The sequence below is a fragment of the Pan troglodytes genome, chromosome 1 (genome assembly GCF_028858775.2).
Source record: "Pan troglodytes isolate AG18354 chromosome 1, NHGRI_mPanTro3-v2.0_pri, whole genome shotgun sequence".
Taxonomy (NCBI): domain Eukaryota; kingdom Metazoa; phylum Chordata; class Mammalia; order Primates; family Hominidae; genus Pan; species Pan troglodytes.
Window position 1 is genome coordinate 218,859,935 of NC_072398.2, and position 14,929 is coordinate 218,874,863.

Consider the following 14,929-nt stretch of genomic DNA (forward strand, 5'->3'; position numbering starts at 1 on the left):
TGGAAGTCAAGAACTCATTTTGATGATTTTGATGTCACCAAAGAACTCCCAACCATAATATTTTCCGGTTTTGCTTTTCTGTCTAATCTCAGGAATAGGTTGAACCCTTCCCTGTCTTCCACTCAGGACTAGGAAGGTCACATATTACTACCACTCCATCTCTGCTTGTGGAGGGCATTAATGATTGAATTCTTGACTTCCACCCTCACAAACACTGATGGAATTTACCAGTATGTGACCTTCTTTGTCCTGAGTGTGAGACAGGGAACTCTCACTCTGTTGCTGACATTAGAGAGAAAAACAAAACCTAAAATGATTAATGTTGGGGAAATCTTTGGCCCCATCAAAATTATCAAAATGGGCCAGGTGCGGTAGCTCATGCCTGTAATCCCAGCACTTTGGGAGGCCCAGGCGGGTGGATCACGAAGTCAGGAGATCGAGACCAGCCTGGCCAACATGGTGAAACCCCATCTCTACTAAAAAATATATACATATATATAAATTAGCCAGGTGTGTTGGGGCATGCCTGTAATCCCAGCTGCTTGGGAGGCTGAGGCAGGAGAATTGCTTGAACAAGGGAGGCGGACATTGCAGTGAGCCAAGACTGCACCATTGCACTCCACCCTGGGTGACAGAGTGAGATTCCATCTCAAAAAAAACAAAAACAAAAGCAAAAACCTGCAAATCACAGTTGGCGGGCTTCCAAACCAACCATCTGGGGAAGGACTTAGGATTCATGGCTTACATCCTGTCCCTGAGTAAATCATCTGATCATGAGCTTCTCAAACTCTTCAAGTACTGACAAAGGCTTCACCTTCTGACATTGAGAAGGACGCTGATTTGATTTTGATCATGAAGTTTGACTGTCTTGCACTTCAAGCATTTTGGCCTGTTCATTGTCAACCTTGGTCAATGATTGTAACCTCTGTGTTGTACCCATCATTGAAGAAGGACAACTCAGCTATGAGGAGTTCCACTGCTTTCTACACTCTCTCATGAAAGCATTCCAACTTATAATAGACTTTGGAACACACCCACTTTGTTGCTGTATGTTCCTGGGTCAATTCTCACATTCAGCTTCCAATAAACTTGTATCAAATTATTTCTCCCTCAACAGCCTTAATTTCCATTGACACCAGATTGTGTGATTGTGGTTTAAATTGGGATAGAGGAGCAAGCATGGTGGTTAACACCAGTAATCCCAGCATTTGGAAAGCCAAAGTGGGCATATTGTTGAGTCCAGGAGTTCAAGACCAGCCTGGGCAATGTGGCAAAACCTCATCTCTACAAAAAATACAAAAATTAGCTGGGCATGGTGGCATGCACCTGTACTCTCAGTGACTTGGGGGGCTGAGGTGGAAGGATCACTTGAGCCCAGGAGGCAGAGGTTGCAGTGAGCTGAGATCTGCCACTGCACTCCAGCCTGGGTGACAGAGTGAGAACCTGTCTTATAAATAAATGAATAAATAAATAAATAAATAAATAAATAAATAAATAAATAAGGCTGGGCACAGTGGCTCACACCTGTAATCCCAGCACTTTGGGAGGTCGAGGTGGGTGGATCACCTGAGGTTGGGAGTTCAAGACCAGCCTGACCAACATGGAGAAACCCCGTCTCTACTAAAAATACAAAATTAGCCAGGCGTGGTGGCACATGCCTGTAATCCCTGCTACTAGGGAGGCTGAGGCAGGAGAATCGCTTGAACCAGGGAGGCAGAGGTTGTGGTGAGCTGAGATCACACCAATGCACTCCAGCCTGGGCAACAAGAGTGAAACTCCATCTCAAAAAAAATAAAATAAAATAAATACATAAATAAATAAATGTAGGAAGAAAAAGTATTTTAATGAATTAGATGAAGTAGCCATTGCATGCTATCTCCATTAAAGGATAAGTAGGTTCCTCTACAAAATGCCCTGATTATTGATGCATCTAATAAACCAAACTATTGGCCGGGTGCAGTGGCTCACGCCTGCAATCCCAACACTTTGGGAGGCCAAGGTGAATGGATCACTAGGGCTCAGGAGTTTCAGACCAGCCTGGCCAACATGGCAAAACCTCGTCTCTACTAAAAATACAAAAAATTAGCCAGGTGTGGTGGAGAGCACCTGTAATCCTAGCTACTTGGAGGCTGAGACAGGAGAACTGCTTGAACCCAGGAGGCAGAGGTTCCAGTGAGCCAAGATCATGCCATTGCTCTCCAGCCTGGGCAACAGTGTGAGACTCTGTCTCAAAAAAACAAAAACAACACAAACAAGCAAAAGAAGCTATTATTTATTTCATATAGTAGAACTGTAGAGACAATCCCTTTGCCTCTCATGTTTCCATTAAACCAATGTCTAGTTTTTTAGTTTTTTGTTTTTTGGATTTTTTATTGAGACGGAGTCTTGTTATGTTACCCTGGCTGGAGTGCAATGGCACGATCTCAGCTCACTGCAACTTCTGTCTCCCAGGTTCCAGCGATTCTCCTGCCTCAGCCTCCCAAGTAGCTAGAATAACAGGCACTCGCCATAATGCCCAGCTGATTTTTTTGTATTTTTTGTAGAGACGGGGTTTCACCACGTTGGCCAGGCTGGTCTTGAACTCCTGACCTCAGGTGATCTGCCTGCTTCGGCCTCCCAAAATGCTGGGATAACAGATGTGAGCCACTGCGCCCGGCCACCAATGTCTGGTTTTAGTAAGACGTTGATTACGTAGTAGAGGGTAACATGATCATGCTCATGTATTGTTTTGTTTTGTTTTGTTGTTTTGTTTTGTTTTGTTTTGCTTTGATTTAGACAGAGTCTCACTCTGTTGCCCAGGCTGGAGTGTAGTGTTGCCATCTCGGCTCACTGCAACCTCTACCTCCTGGGTTCAAGCGATTTTCCTGGCTCAGCCTCCCAAGTAGCTGGGATTACAGGGGCCTGCCACTACACCCAGCTAATTTTTCTTATACTTTTAGTAGAGATGGGGTTTCACCATGTTGACCAGGCTGGTCTTGAACTCCTGATCTCAAGTGATCTGCCCTCTTCAGCCTCCCGAAGTGCTGGGATTACAGGCATGAACTACTACCTCTGACTGTTGTTTTGTTTGTTGGTTTTTGTTTTGTTTTGTTTTGTTTTGTTTTTTGAGATAGGGCCTTCTTCACTCTGTTGCCCAGGCTAGAGTTCAGTGGCATAATCATAGCTCATAGCAGCCTTGAACTCCTGGACTCAAGTGATCCTTCTGCTGCAGCCTCCTAAGTAGTGGTCATGTTCTAATTTTATATCTATTTCCCTTACACATTGGCTTCCAATCTCCATAATGTGTGTCAAACCAAAGAGTCTGATTACAGAGGGAGTCTGGAACACTGCCTAGATCAACCCAGTTGCACTAAGGTTTTCTATGCACAGAAATAAATTTCCAGGCCCTGCTTGGTGGCTCACACGTGTTATCCCAGAACTTTTGGAGGCCGAGTCAGGCAGATTGCTTAAGCCCAGAGGCCAGGAGTTAGTGACCAGCCAGGGCAGCATGGTGAAACCCTGTCTCTACAAAAAAATAAAAAAACACAAAACCTAGCCAGGTGTGGTGGCACACGCCTGTAATCCTAGCTATTTAGGAGACTGATTTGGAGGATTGGTTGAGACTGGCAGGTCAAGGCTGCAATAAGCCGTGATCGTGCCACTTCACTCCAGCCTGGGTTGCAAAACAAGACCCTGTCTCGAAAAAGAAAAACAAAAACAAAGATTAAAAAAAAATGTTTACATAGCCAGCAATTGGTTTGCTTAGTGAAAGCAGCTAAACTTTGAACAGTAGAACTTTGAGAATGTTCAGTTTGAGGCCAGGCACGGTGGCTTACACCTGTAATCCCAGCACTTTGGAAGGCCAAGGTGGGAGGATCACTTGAGGTAAGGAGTTCGAGGCCAGCCTGGCCAACATGGTGAAACCCCGTCTCTACTAAAAATACAAAAATTAGCCCGGCATGGTGGCGTAAACCAGTAGTTACAGCTACTTGGATGGCTGAGGCAGGAGAATCGCTTGAACCCGGGTAGCAGACGTTGCAGTGAGCAGAGATGGTGCCACTGCACTCCAGCCTGGTGACAGAGGGAGACTTTATCTCTTTTTTTTTTTTTTTTGAGACGGAGTCTCGCTCTGCCGCCCAGGCTGGAGTGCAGTGGCGCGATCTCAGCTCACTGCAAGCTCCGCCTCCCAGGTTCATGCCATTCTCCTGCCTCAGCCTCCCGAGTAGCTGGGACTACAGGCGCCCGCCACCACGCCCGGCTAATTTTTTGTATTTTTGGTAGAGGTGGGGTTTCACTGTGTTAGCCAGGATGGTCTCAATCTCCTGACCTCATGATCCACCCGCCTCTGCCTCCCAAAGTGCTGGGATTACAGGCGTGAGCCACCGCGCCCGGCCGGGGGACTCTATCTCAAAAAAAAAAAAAAAAAAAAAAAAAAAATTCAGTAGTAAAACTTTTGGTTAGCCGGGCACGGTGGCTCACGCCTGTAATCCCAGCACTTTGGGAGGCCGAGGTGGGCAGATCATGAGGTCAGGAGATCGACACCATCCTGGCTAACATGGTGAAACCGCATCTCTACTAAAAATAGAAAAAAAATTAGCCAGGCGTGGTGGCAGGTGCCTGTAGTCCCAGCTGCTCAGGAGGCTGAGGCGGGAGAATGGCATGAACCCAGGAGGCAGAGCTTGCAGTGAGCCAAGATCATGCCACTGCACTCCAGCCTGGGTGACAGAGCAAGACTCCGTCTCAAAACAAACAAACAAACAAAAAAAACTTTCGGTTAGTGTAATCTAGTCTTCCCTGCAGATGTAGCTAATTTTATTTTATTTTTATTATTATTTTTTTTGAGACAGAGTCTTCCTCTGTCTCCCAGACTGGAGTAAAATGGTGCGATCTCGGCTCACTGCAACCTCTGCCTCCTGGGTTCAAGTGATTCTCCTGCCTCAGCCTCCCTAGTAGCTGGGAATACAGGCATGCACCACCATGCCCAGCTACTTTTTGTATCTTTAGAAGAGAAGGGGTTTCACCGTGTTGGCCAGGCTGGTCTCGAACTCTTGACAAGTGGTCCACTCGCCTCGGCCTCCCAAAGTGCTGGGATTACAGATGTGAGCCACCGCTCCCAGCCTGATTTAGCTAATTTTAGTTTCAAGATACCATTTGTTCATTCAACCTTTGTAGAAGGCTGAGAAAAACAAGGGCAATGGTAGTGCCACTAAATTTGTAAAGTCTTCTTTAAGCGTTTGATAACCTGTCCAGTAAAGTGTGTTCCTGAGACAGGATTGTTCCCTTGACTTTGACCTTCTTCATGGGCAGGAACTAGAGTGGCTTGTTTCATTCCGGCTGCAGTCTGTGGATGGCTGAGTGTCAACAGCTCAGTGTAGGGTCAGAGTGACAGCTTCCCGCACTTGCCCTGTTTGACACTCAAGTTCTTATTCGGTGTAAAGGAAGAACCAGGTCACATTAGCTATTTAAAGAGTAGCATAAGTGAAGGATTTTATTGGGTGATAAATGTGGCTCTCAGTGGAAAGGGGAGTTAGAAAGGGGGTGGTGCTGCCAGGCACAGTGGCTCAAGTCTGTAATCCCAGCACTTTGGGAGGCTGAGGCAGATGGATCACCTGAGGTCAGGAGCTCGAGACCAGCCTGGCCAACATGGTGAAACCCCATCTCAACTAAAAATACAAAAAAATTAGCTGGGCGTGGTGGCGGGCAACTGTAATCCAAGCTACTTGGGAGGCTGAGGCAGGAGAATCTCTTAAGCCCAGGAGGCAGAGCTTGCAGTGAGCAGTGAGCTGAGATCACGCCACTGCACTCCAGCCTGGGCAACAGAGTGAGACTCCGTCTCAAAAAAAAAAAGAAAGGGGACGGTGAAGCAAGAAGGTGATCTTCCCCTGAAGCCACACCATCTGAAGTTAGCTGCATCTCTCTGTAGGCTTTAATGCTCATCTGCTTGTATCCCCAACGTTCAGTCACTTGTATTCCGATGCTCAGCATCTTGCATCCCCGACCACTTGCAGCAGCCGCTTGTGTTGCTCTGCCAGCTGGTCTGTTTATGGGCCCAGGAAAGGGTGTGGGGAAGGCCAAAAGGGCAATCATTTGGGCAGAAAAATGGGGTTAGCTGTTTTCACTTAGGGCCGAGTTTCCAGGATTGAGGGTGGGTTTAGTTGGGAGCCCAGCTGTTCTGAATCATTTCCTTATTGCTGGCCAACAAGGTAAAACCCTGTCTCTACCAAAAATTAGCTGGGTGTGGTGGGGGATGCCTGTAGTTCCAGCTACTTGGGAGGCTGAGGCAGGAGATTCCTTGAACCCAGGAAGCAGAGGTTGCAGTGAGCTGAGATCGTGCCACTGCACTCCAGCCTGGTGACAGAGCAAGACTCCGTATCCAAAAAAGGAAGAATGGGCACACAGATGCCTCAACAGTTGGCAACTGAGGGACTTTTCCTCCTGGGTCATTATCCATCCATTCCAATTATGGAAAAATTCCTGCTTTCTAGAGCATTAAAGGAGAATCACCAAGAGGATATCAAGACAGGTGGTGATAAAGCCTTTTGGGTATAGTTGTTCTCACTATTGGGTTTATGCAAATGGAGATATGATAAAGACATTTTTTGGCCACTTTAGGACAGATTACAAAAGAAACCACAAAAAAATGCTGTGGGACACAGAAGTCTCTAAATCCCTTACCTTAAGTGGTTTCAGGGAAATGTTTATGTTTATAGCTAATTGCTACAAGTCTAACTAAAACCAAGGTTGCAGTAGCTCAATGCGTAGAACTTATAGATAAGTCCATTTTTGTAAGCTTGCTTTTTGGCTTTGGTTTTAGGCTTATGTTGCCTAAAAGGTTTTAAGTGTTGATGCGTGCCTGCCCACCGCCATGCTCATCTGGCCTAGGATGCTTTAATTGGCTGTAAGTCTTTTGGCTCTGAATCTCACATCCATAGGAGTCCCACCTAGGGGCTGGGTGAACCAAGGCAGGTAGCTCCGCCACCCTGTCATCCACATGAGACAAATTAAAACTTTGGCCATTGATGCTGCTTCTGGCATATCCTGATGAACAGGGGGGAAAATGAGAAATAACAGTGAATTTCTAAGCCCCCTAACTGAAGAAACAGACCCCCTGTTGGTCAAGAGGAACCCCCAGTTATCCTTGAAAACTGAGTTCTCAAGGAGAACGAGATGGTGGGTGGGGGGGTCCACATGCTTCAGTATACCCCCTCCCTTGCTAACCACCATTAGCCTTTCTTCCTTGAGGGTCAAACAGAAACCAGCTCTTTAAGAATCTACCGCTCATAGCAACCAACTGCCTGATACTGCTCCTCCCGTCAGAGTGGCCATCCGACACTTGGCCACTCTTTTTTTTTTTTTTTTTTTTTTGACACGGAGTCTCCTTCTGTCGCCCAGGCTGGAGTGCAGTGGTGCCATCTCGGCTCACTGCAACCTCTGCTTCCCAGGTTCAAGTCATTCTCCTGCCTCAGCCTCCCAAGTAGCTGGGATTACAGGCGTGGGCCACCATGCCCAGCTGATTTTTGTATTTTTAGTAGGGACAGGGTTTCAACATGTTGGCCAGGCTGGTCTCGAACTCCTGACCTCAGGTGATCCACCCACTGGGATCAGGTGCTGGAATTCCAGCTATGAGCCACCTTGCCTGGCCATGGCCACCTTTTATGAAAAATAAAGCTCTCTCTTCCAAACTTAAAATAAATAAGTAGTAAAATAAATGATACATACCAACAGAACACTGTATATAGTAAATACACACATATAATATGTATGCAGTTGAAAAATATAATAGTAATGTTGATAAAAAAGAGTCAAACTCTGTAATATATGTGAAGAGATTTATTCTGAGCCAAATATGAATGACCATGGCCCATGACACAGCCCTCAAGAGGTCTGGAGAGGCTGGGCGCAGTGGCTCATGCCTGTAATCCCAGCACTTTGGGAGGCCGAGGCAGGCGGATCACGAGGTCAGGAGATCGAGACCATCCTGGCTAAAACGGTGAAACCCTGTCTCTACTAAAAATACAAAAAAAAATTAGGTGGGCATGGTGGCGGGCGCCTGTAGTCCCAGCTACTCGGGAGGCTGAGGCAGGAGAATGGCGTGAACCCGGGAGGCGGAGCTTGCTTTGAGCTGAGATCGCGCCACTGCACTCCAGCCTGGGTGACAGAGCAAGACTCCATCTCAAAAAAAAAAAAAAAAAAAAAAAGAGGTCTGGAGAACACGTGCCCAGGGTGGTTGGGGCGCAGCTTGGTTTTATACAGTTTAGGGGTACATGAAACATCAATTAAATACATCTAAGAAATATATGGCCAGTCCCCCAGGTTCTTTGGCTCACGCCTGTAATCCCAGCACTTTCAGAGGCTGAGGTGGGTGGATCATTTGAGGTCAGGAGTTCGAGACCAGCCTGGCCAACATGCTGAAACCCCATCTCTACTAAAAATACAAAAATTAGCCTGTCACGGTGCTACACACCTTTAATCCCAGCTACTCAGGAGGCTGAGGCAGAAGAATTGCTTGAATCTGGGAGGTGGAGTTTGCAGTGAGCTGAGATCACACCACTGCACTCCAGACTGGGTGACAGAGCCAGAATCCATCTCAAAAAAAAAAAAAAAAAAAAGAAAGAAAGAAAAAAGAAATACATGGCCGGGTGAGTGGTGGCTCACGCCTGTAATCCCAGCACTTTAGGAGGCCGAGGCGGGTGGAACACCTGAGGTCAGGAGTTAGAGACCAGCCTGGCCAACATAGTGAAACCCCGTCTAATTTTTGTAAAAATACAAAAATTAGCCAGGCGTGATGGTGTGTGCCTGTATTCCCAGCTACTCGGGAGGCTGAGACAGGAGAATTACTTGAACCAGGGAGACAGAGATCGCAGTAAGCCAAGAGCACACCACTGCATTTCAGCCTGGGCGACAGAGTGAGAATCTGTGTGAAAGAAAGAAAGAGAGAGGGAGAGAGGGAGGGAGGGGGAGAGGGAGAGAGAGAGGAGAGAAGAAAAGAAAAGAAAAGAAAAGAAAAGAAAAGAAAAGAAAAGAAAAGAATTACATTGGTTTAGCTCAGAAAGGAGAGACAACTGAAGGGTGGGGGGCTTCCAGGCTATAGGTAAATTTAAACATTTTCTGGTTGACAATTGGTTGAGTTTGTCTAAAGACCTGGGATCCATAGAAAGGAAATGGTCAGGGTGAAATAAAAGATTGTGGAGACCAAGGTTCTTTTGAAATCTTATAGTGGCCACCCTTCGAGACAACAGATGACAAATGTTTCCTATTCAGACCCTTAAAATGTGCCAGACAGTCCATCTCTTCAGGATTGGGAGGGCCTGCAAGAAAAAGATCTAGCTGTGTTAATAGAGATTCTTTACAGATGCAGATTTTCCCCCATAAAGGACAGCTTTGCAGGGCCATTTCAAGATATGGCAAAGAAACATGCCTTGGGGCAAAATATCTTGACTTTCTCCTCTGTCACAGGATGTTATGCCAGAGTCAGATTGGAAAGTAAGTCACCATATACAGGGCTAAAAAAAACTCATCTGATGGGAATTTATGATTTTGGGGCATGACTCTGTAGACTCCTTAGGAATTTGGGCAAGATAAAAAATTCAGACCTTAGTCCTCAGTAAAATGAAGGCATATGTACCTTCCTCCCACTTTAGGGCCACCTGTCTCTCCACTCTTCTCCTTCCAATCCCATCCACCTATGTGTCTTCCAACAATTTATAAAAATGACCAAAGGGACAATGAAAATGGTTTTAACATTTGAATATCAACCAAACATGCATGATTGGGCCAGGTGCAGTGGCTCACGCCTGCACTCCCAACAACTTTGGGAGGCCGAGGTGGGCAGATCACCAGAGATCACAAGTTCAAGACCAGCCTGGGCAACATGGGAAACCCTGTCTCTAGTAAAAACACAAAAATTAGCCAGGCGTGGTGGTGCACATTTGTAATCCCAGCCACTCAGGAGGCTGAGGCAGGAGAATTGCTTGAACTCGGAAGATGGAGGTTGCAGTGAGCCGAGATCACACCACTGCACTCCAGCCAGGACCACAGAGCGAGACTCTGTCTCCCCCCCCAAAAAAAAAAATTCAACCAACGTATTTAAACAAATAAATAGAATAAAAGCACCAGAAAATGATCATCTTAATTGATGTAGGAAAAACATTTGAAAAAATTCAATGACTCATTCAGGATTTTAAAAATATTCTCAGCAAAATAAGAAAATAATTCCTCAATATGAATTGCTCAGTGGGATTACAGGCACACACCATCCACCTTATCAGTCAGTCCCTTAGTAAATTCCATCAGTGTTTGTTAGGATTAGGGTGGATGTCAAGAATTCATTCATTAATGCCCTCCACAGAGAATGAGTTGTACTAATATGTGACCTTCCTTCCTATTTTTGAGTTTGAGACAGGGAAGGGTTCAATCTGTTCCTGAGATTAGACAGAAACACAAAACCTGAAAGCTTTATGGTTCAGAGATCTTTGGCTGGATCAACGTTATCAAAATGAATTCTTGACTTGCGTTCTAATCCCAACACTTTCAGTTTCATGATTGGATATCCAAGGGATTGAATGGACACCTGAATTCACAGGCTTAACTGGGTGGAGCTTCAGAAATCCAATCAGGCATCACTCTCTGATGAGAAGCTGGTGGTTGAAAAGGGGAGGTGTGATGAGAAAGGTTCAAGAAAGCTTGTCAGCACCCCCAGAAGAGACCCAGAGCTGTGGTGCCTGGAGTTACCGCTTGGTTCTCCATGAGATCCAAGTACACTGCAAAGTGAGTCCAGATCTGGTAAGTCAGTGACCTCCACAAAGGGCACTCCTATGACCCACAGTCAGACAGTCAGGATGACGACATGGAGGTCAAGATGACACAGAGAATTCTCCTGCCTGTTTTTCAGATGAACAGATGTAGGCTTTGATTTTTCCTCTAATACACTTTTATCTACACTCCAAATATATATCTACATATATATTTTTGTTTGTTTGTTTGTTATGAGACAGAGCCTCACTCCGTTGCCTGGGCTGGAATGCAGTGGCACGATCTCGGCTCATTGCAACTTCCACCTCCTGAGTTCAAGCAATTCTCCTGCCTCAGCCTCCCGAGTAGCTGGGACTACAGACGCCCACCACCACGCCTGGCTAATTTTTTTTTTGTATTTTTAGAGAGACAGGGTTTCACCATGTTGGCCAGGCTGGTCTTGAACTCCTGACCTCGTGGTTCATCTGCCTCAGCCTCCCAAAGTGCTGAGATTACCGGCATGAACCACCACGCCCAGCCACTCTCCAAATATTTTATTTCTGTTTTAGTTTATGCCATCTCAAAGTTCTCTTTTATTTTATTTTTTTGAGACAAACTTGCTCTGTCACCCAGGCTGGAGCGCAGTGGTGCGATCCTGATTCACTGCAACCTCCGCCTCCCGGATCAAGTGATTCTCCTGCCTCAGCCTCCCTACTATCTGGAATTACAGGCGCCCACCACTATGCCTGACTGAATTTTGTATTTTTTTTTTTTTCCATATTGCTTCAGGGCTTGATAAGTTTCTTTTTTTTTTTTTTTTTTTTTTTTTTTTTGAGACGGAGCATCACTCTTGCCCTGGCTGCAGGGCAATGGCACTTTCATGCGTGTCCGTGTTGAGACCACCAAACAGGCTTTGTGTGAGCAACATGGCTGTTTATTTCACCTGGGTGCAGGTGGGCTGAGTCCGAAAAGAGAGTCAGCGAAGGGAGATGGGGTGGGGCCATTTTATAGGATTTGGGAAGGTAATGGAAAATTACAGTCAAAGGGGGTTGTTCTCTGGTGGGCAGGGGTGGATCTCACAAAGTACATTCTCAAGAGTGGGGAGAATTACAAAGAACCTTCTTAAGGGTGGGGGAGACTACGAAGTACCTTCTTAAGGGTGGGGGAGATTACAAAGTACATTGATCAGTTAGGGTGGGGCAGGAACAAAACACAATGGTGGAATGTCATCAGTTAAAGCTGTTTTTACTTCTTTTGTGGATCTTCAGTTACTTCAGGCCATCTGGATGTATACGTGCAAGTCACAGGGGATGCGATGGCTTGGCTTGGGCTCAGAGACCTGACAGGCACAATCTCGGCTCACTGCAACCTCCACCTCCCAGGTTCAAGTGATTCTCCTACCTCAGCCTCCCGAGTACTGGGATTATAGGCAACCACCATCACACCTGGCTAATTTTTGTATTTTTAGTAGAGATGGGGTTTCACCATGTTGGCCAGGCTTGTCTCGAACTCCTGACTTCGTGATCCGCCTGCCTTGGCCTCCCAAAGTGCTGGGATTACAGGTGTGAGCCACTGTGCCCAGCCCTAATTTTGTATTTTTAGTAGAGGTAAGTTTTCACCATGTTGGCCAGGCTGGTCTTGAACTCCTGACCTCTCAAGTGATCAACCTGCCTTGGCCTCCCAAAGTGCTGGGATAATAGGCACGAGCTACTGGGCCCTGCCACATTTCAAAGTTCTTTTTTTTTTTTCTCCAAGAAGGAGTCTCACTCTGTCGCCCACGTTGGAGTGCAGTGTCGCGATCTCAGCTCACTGCAACCTCCGCCTCCCGGCTTCAAGGAATTCTCCTGCCTCAGCCTCCCAAGTAGCTGGGATTACAAGGCACCTGCCACCATGCGCAGCTAATTTTTGTATTTTTAGTAGAGATGAGATTTTGCCATGTTGGGTACACTGCTCTCAAACTCCTCACCTCACTGCAACCTCTGCCCCCCATGCTCAACGGATCCTCCCTCCTCAGCCTTCCAAGTAGCTGAGACTCCCATGATGGCTCACACCTGTAATTCCAGCAACCTTGAAAGGCCAAGGCAGCCAGATCACATGAGGCCAACTCCATCTCTACTTAAAATGCAAACATTAGCCAGGCATGGTGGTGCACACCTGGGTGACCCAGCAAGACTCTGCCTTAAAAAGGAAAAAAAAATTTATTTGTGCTTTGTTTTATGTCATTCCAAAATTCTTAACCAAAGAATTAAAAAAGAATCCAACTGGGCCAGGGACAGCAGCTCATGCCTGTAATCCCAGCACTTTGGGAGACCAAGGTGGGTGCATCACCTGAGATCAGGAATTTGAGACCAGGCTGACCAACACAGTGAAACGCCTTCTCTACTAAAAATACAAAAATTAACTGGGCATGGTGGCACATGCCTGTAATCCAAGCTACTGAGGAGGCTGAAGCAGGTGAATTGCTTCAGCCCAGGAGGTGGAGGTTGCAGTGAGCCGAGATCACGCCATTGCACTCCAGCCTGGGCAATAGACTCCGTCTCAATTAAAAAAAAAAAAGAATCCAATTAATTAATGTCTCATTCCTTGACATTTAAAATTTGTAGATTGTGTGCCCTTAATTTGCAGTTTATAGAGTATGTTATTATGATTTTAAAATTTCTTGAGACAAAGTCTCACTCTGTCTCCCAGCTGTACTGCAGTGGTGTGATAATTGCCTCAGTGCAACCTCTGTCTCCTGTATTCAAGGGATCTTCTCACCTCAGCCTTCCCAGTAGCTGGGACTACAGACCCACACCATGAGGCCTGGCTAATTGTATTTTTAGTAGAGATGGGGTTGTACCATATTGCCCAGGCTGGTCTGGAACCCCTGGACTCCATGTGATCTGCCAGCCCTTAGCCTCCCAAAGTGCTGGGATTACAGGCAAGAGTCACCCCACCCAAGAATGCTATTGTGATTTTGAAAGATAGGCTTTGTTTTTTACTAAAATTATAAAGATATTCCTTCCACCATGCTCTATTAAATTTTTTTATAATGATGGGGTCTGGCTTTGTTAGCCAGGCTGGTCTGGAACACCTGGACTCAAGCCAACCCCCCACCTTGTCTCCTAAAGTCTTGGGATTACAGGCATGAGCCACCATGTCTGGCCCCATACACTATTTTCAAGAGTAGAGTCTTTGTTTTGAATGTAGGATCCATTTCTTCCCCTAGACTCAATCCCAATGTGTGTTGTTATTATTATTATTATTATTATTATTATTATTACTTGAGACAGGGTCTTTCTCTGTTGGCCAGGCTGGAGTGTGGTGGCACAATCTCAGATAACTGAAACCTCTGCTTCCCAGGCTCAAGCCATCCTCCCACCTCTGTCTGCAGAGTAGCTGAGACTATAGGCATGTGCCACAATGCTCAGATAATTATTTAATATTCTAGTAGAGTCTAGTAGACATGGGCTATCACTATGTTGCCCTAGCTGGTCTGGAACTCCTGGGCTCAAGTGATTGTTCTGCCTTGGCTTCCCAAAGTGTTGGGATTACAGCTGTAAGCCGCCATGCTTGGCTTCCCTTTACATTATTTTTTTTTTTTTTTGAGACGGAGTCTCACTCTGCCACCCAGGCTGGAGTGCAGTGGCTAGATTTTGGCTCACTGCAAACTCTGGCCCTCGGGTTGAGAGATTCTCCTGCCTCAGCTTCCCAAGTAGCTGGGATTACAGGCAGGGACCACCACACCCGGCTAATATTTTGTATCAGTAGAGATGGTATTTCACCATGTTGGCCGGGCTGGTCTCGAACTCCCGATCTCATGATCCGCCCACCTTGGGCTCCCAAAGTGCTGGGATTACAGGCATGAGCCACCGTGCCTGGCCAAGAAGACATTTTGTTTTCTCAAAAAAGTGGAGATCTGAGCTTCAAAGATCCTTGCTAACACTTCCCAGTGCTATCAGTGTAGTGGTGCGGTGGCTAATAATTCATGGACCCTATAGGAGGGATCTTGCCTGCTCTTTGGAGGTTGGGACACACTCTTCTTGGTACCAGAAGGGCAGAACTATGCCTCTGTGGCCACTTATTGCAGAATGGAATTGGAGTAAACTGAGGGCTCTTTCACACATGCTAGAGAACTGACTTTGGCCCTAGAAGAAGCGGGGGTTGCAGGGGATAGGCCTGAGAAACTTGCCTTTTCACTGGATTGTGCTCTAGAGTTTTTCCTTGCAGATTTGTCAGA